Here is a 5,255-nt window from a genome sequence, read left to right as displayed (position 1 = left end):
AATAAAGAGAGAGTCAACAAATAGGCTATTCATATTTATTGTATGATTTATTTCCTGTGAGCTTTTTTATGCAAGTTTGTACATTAGCATAAAACTTACAGTGCAGTTTGCGTTTTTGGTGAATAACCAGGTGTTTTCTTTATATTTGTACATTCTATATTGTCAATGTTTAATTTAACCTGAAGGGGCATTTAAAACAAATAATGGCAAAAGTGCCCTCTGGTGGCGTATATATGCGTTGCACCATAAGCGAAGATGAGCCTCCAGACGTGACAGTTTTTTTCTTTTCAAACTGAGGAGTTCGGACTCCGGACCGGCATTTCTGCTTGTTGGTACCCTGAGGTAAGTAAACGTTCTACATTTTTGAAACGATATTACTGAAATATTTAGTATAATTAGTTAATATTTATTTTGTAAGAGGTCTTGTGCTAAATAGTGATAGAAGCTACATTTATAATATTTACCTCAGTTAAAAAATACTGTTGGTAACGTTAAAGCACTGACGGGCTTCGTCAACCGTCAGTTATAAAAGCTCTGTTAAATACATTTTGTTCCGGGTTTTAATGAATTACGTTACAGTCCTGCTTTATTTCTTTGTCATTTTAGATAAAATTGCCAATCACAATAAGACAGCTGTGTGTTGTAAGGAGACGAATGAAGCGCGTGGTCAAGGGAACCGGGTGGAAGGGAAATTATATGTAAATGTTTGTCGCAGTTTTACACATATTCCGTGAGTATTTTTCGTTTGTTCACGAGTGTTTTATCAGGGTTGGAGCTAAACTCTGAAGAAAAAAGTAAACTGGTGGCCACAGTTGGGAAATTTCCGCCGGTCTTTATTATAAATGCACGATTGCAGTGCAGCGTTCGTATCCGCAACAAGTCTAGATTTGCATGTTTTCTGTGATGCACACAATGAATTAATGTGATGGTAGCTGTTAAGACACTTACATTTAACATTCAAATGTTTTAAAAACCAAACGTGTTCAGGTTTTTATGCGTATTTGGTTTGTGAAGTGTAATTTATGCTTTTTTCCTTCCCCTCACAGATAATTAATAAATGGTCCGTTATGACACGTCACTGGCTTTAAAATATAAACCCCATTGATGCAAAAAGGTAAGGTGCTTAAAGGGACATCATAAACCTGACTTCTGTCACTAATGTTCATCAAAGAGCAAAATAAAAGAAATCTGTGTTTTGTAGCTTTAATGATAATTCTTATGTATTTCATTTAGAATTTAGCATTAAAGACTGTAAAGTGTTTGAGGACTTAATTTTAATTCTGTATATTTCACACTATATTTTATTGAACATTGTGTTTTGAAAAATACATCACTAGTCAATTGCAACCTCAAGTTAATGTAGACTTTAAGGAACTTGTTTGTTTGAAAGTATATATGAATATGAATATATAAAGATTTTGTATTTAAAGATGCTGCATGGAATGACAATGAGGTTTGGAACAGACTTGGTGAAGAACATGGAAACATCTCTAAATAACATGGCCCCAACCATCATCAGGAGTGCAAAAGAATGAAGTAAAAAACATCTCTACGCCAATCTCATTGGAATAGCAGAGGAAACCACAGAAATGTAACTACATCATATGCTTGTTCTTTGCCCAGTGTAAAGTAGCCTTATTTGCATTGTCAATGTAAAGGTTCTAGCACCTATAAATTGTATAGTGAAAATATGAAAATAATGTTAGTATAAACTTTTTCCTTGCCATTGAAGAGTTAACTTGTTAATAAAGAGACGCTGGCTGAGAAAGATTTAAAGTTTACCCACAAATGAAAATTGTCGTCACTTTCTTCAGCAGAACACAACAGAAGATATTTAAAAAAAGTATGGTAATCGAACAACAATGGTGCCCATTGACCTGCATTGGTTTTGTGTCCATTAAATTGCTACCAGCGTTGTTCGGTTACAGACATTCTTCAAAATCTTTTTGTGTTCTGCTGAAGAAAGAAAGCCATGAACGTTTGAAATAACGAGTGAGTGAATGAGTTTTCTTTTTTGAGTAAAATGTCCCTGTAATTGATTTCTGTACCTAATGTACAATAATTTTAATCTTTGTAGGTCTGGTGAGGAATGCTGCACTTATGTTATTGCAAGCATTATTTTAAGAAAATCCCAGCTTCCTTTGCTGTGTAAATATTGTAAGTATAGTCTTCTGTAGCATTTGAGGCACTTTATTTAAAGTAACATTCAATGCAAATATAAAAATATTACTCTGTTTACCCTTAAATAGCATACAGCTCCACATCAATTATTATGAGTCTTGTTGGTTCTTGAGTGTCGCTTGCATAGTTGTCATACTTTATTTGTGTTATTATGGGGTAATTTTAAGTCTATTTGATGGCTTCTGTTAATTGGTAAAAAGCACTTAAAAGGTGAAATGTTTGTTTTACAGGAACCCAAAGGTCCCACACCAACCATAGTGTTCAACGGCTCTCCTGATCCTCTCAAATCTCAAAGTATCAACTTTATAATGGACAATGTGAACATAATATGTGGAAGACATTGACATCACAGGCTGTGGAATGACTGTTTGCGGGTTTTTTTCTCTTCAATGTTCAATACCCTTTTGCCATTAAGCACACAGTGACTTTAATTTATAAAATATATGCTTAAATTTAAATACCTGTACAAAACAAATGTACAATCAACTTATGTAAATTGTCATTCTATTTAATAGATTGTTCATGAATTGTCTTTAAATGCATTGTGATTTCTTTTCATCATTTCAGACACATGTAAAAGTTACTAAAAATTAGTACTGCATATACTGTACAGTATCTTTGTTTATAAAAACAGAAAATGCGTAAGGGAAATAACTTGAACAAAATTTTTGAATGTATAGTGTAATTAAGAGTTTAGCTGTTTAATACAGAGATGCAATTTTTATATATATATATATATATAAACGCATGTATGTTTATAAAAAAGTGAAAATGCTTAGTGGAAATAATTAAATAACTAAATGGTTGAATGAAATGAGACATTTTAAATGTAAACTAAATGTTTTGCTGTCTAATACAGAATAAAGAGATGTGATTTTAAGTAATTTTTATAGATTTATATTTCTGTATAATACAATTAATAAATAGTAAACTTTTATAATTTTCAGGATCGGTTATAATTTCTTATCAATAATAAATTCCTCATAATTATAACGAACCTTTAATGGTTCTAAATAGAACCATCTAACTTTGTTTCAAAGAACCATTTGGGGTTCTTTTTAATGAACCCATTAAAGTGGTTCTATATTGAACCATTTGGGGGTTCCATATATGAAGCAAGTGATAGAACCATTTCTGGTTTGATATAGAACCATTTTTTTTAAGAGTGTGGGGTGAGACTGTGTAGATGTGGTTGGTAATCTTAACTGGTTTAAAATGGAACTAGCTGGTTTAAGTTAGTCTTTCAGCCTGGCAAAGCCAGTCGAGCTGGTCTCCCAATCTGGCCAAAATGGTTTCAGATAGAACTAGTTGAATTAAGCTGGTCTTCTAGTCTGGCCAAGCTGGTTTAAGCTTGTGTGTCAGCTGGTCTTCTTCAATAGGAGCATATACAACAAAAACATGGCCCAAAACCCTCTAAAACCAGCCTGCTAAACCAGCGTTATCTTGCTAAAACCAGGCTGGGAGACCAGCTAAAACCATCCAAAACCACCATTAGGAAATTATTGTTTTTTCAAAAATTGTTAAACATTCTCATACATATTTTGAGTCACAATGAAATGCACTTAGACATGCATGAATACAACTCCAATCTCTCTGTATGTGGTCACAGTTTATAAAGCAGAATTTTAATGAATGATGTTCTATCATTAAAATCACTGTTAAACGCACACACGCACGCTCAAACTCTTGCATTTACCCTCATCGTTTGATTGGCGCATTTGATCGACCCTTGTTGCTCACTGATGAGTTTTCATCCCCATTTTTAATCCATCGCCACTTCTTGTTTTTTTAAAATGCCAGTACTGAGCGGAAGCATTCGTGATTATGGGGTGGTGTTAAAATAAATGAAGACAGAACGGAGGAAAACACAAAAATAGGCCTTTAGCCCACGTACCTCTTGATTGGCGTCGCTGTTTTGTCAGCGTGATGCTGTAATTGTTTGTCCTGATAATTACTGTGACAAAATGACAGTCTTTAAACTTTAAAGCACAATGGATGAACAACACAAATCTCAAGGAAACTGCCGAAGGCATAAAAGTAGAGAAAAGTTGAAGGAGTTTTAAAGAGTAAAGTGTTAGCGTAGGAAAAAACATCTCAATTGTTGTCTTTATTTTATTTGCGGCTTTATTTAAAGTTACCAAGCAGACATGTACACAAATTAAAACCCGCTCATCCTTGTTTAGACGATTTGTGCCTTTGGCACTTATTTATATGCGTCCAAATGTGCAGTATACCTAAGCGACTTATGATGCCCTTTCGGTTTAATTTTGATAAAACAAATCATATGCTTTTAGATGTTTATAAATCACATTCATACAAGCATGAACTGAAGAATATATGCCAATAATGTTCAGAATTTGTAACTCTGAATGACACCACATCAAAATGGAGAAAAACAAGGCCCACCAGTGCCTCTAGTGGACACTTCAACCAAAAAATATGCAGCGATATGATTATTGAGGTTATGGTTATTATATTATTAAGGTTATGCAATAATGTAGGCCAATGAGGCTATTTCCGAAATCCCATTCACACGGCACTTCTCCCACAGAATGTAACGATGAGGAGTGTCGGCAAACTGGACTGACTTTATGGGATCTTTATGGTATGTGTGTGAATTCAACGAATCAAAGTTCCCAGAAAAATCCTGGGCGCATTTTCCGTGTATTTTCCGTAATCTTTGTGTGAAAGGGCTACAAGTGGTTTGTTGACAACTAGGGGTGACCCCGAATAGTCGAAGATTCGATGCATCGATAGGAGAAGCCTGATTCGACTACCAATCTCACAGTCGAATCGTCGCAGATGTGTTATGAAATGAGGATCATTCAATTTTGGCCGTATGAGTGCACACATTATCTGATTTCACATATAACAGCTTTCTCACAATATATTAATATACTGCATATTATGATAATGCTGCAAATAATACGTGAAGTAGCAGCTTTCAATAAATATTTTTTAAATGCGTTAATAAATCCAACAACCCCTGTGACCGGGCTTCACGTCCACACGAATGTCTTTCTTGTGATTTAATATTATGGTGAGTTGGTGTTCACTTTCAAATGATAGCAAAG

The 5,255-nt window shown here is 34.3% G+C and overlaps 1 long non-coding RNA gene across 1 annotated transcript; it reads left to right on the top strand.

The window, feature by feature from the left end:
- Window positions 1-264: 264 nt before the first annotated feature.
- Window positions 265-1,553, top strand: LOC141282082 (uncharacterized). The gene is made up of 3 exons (XR_012336645.1): window positions 265-730; window positions 1,047-1,114; window positions 1,431-1,553. It is a non-coding gene; the product is annotated as an uncharacterized lncRNA (long non-coding RNA).
- The last annotated feature ends 3,702 nt before the right edge of the window (window positions 1,554-5,255 follow it).

Source organism: Paramisgurnus dabryanus, chromosome 4, assembly GCF_030506205.2.
Source record: "Paramisgurnus dabryanus chromosome 4, PD_genome_1.1, whole genome shotgun sequence".
Taxonomy (NCBI): Eukaryota; Metazoa; Chordata; class Actinopteri; order Cypriniformes; family Cobitidae; genus Paramisgurnus; species Paramisgurnus dabryanus.
Note: the sequence above shows the minus strand (reverse complement) of the source record. Positions and strands in the feature narration are given on the sequence as shown.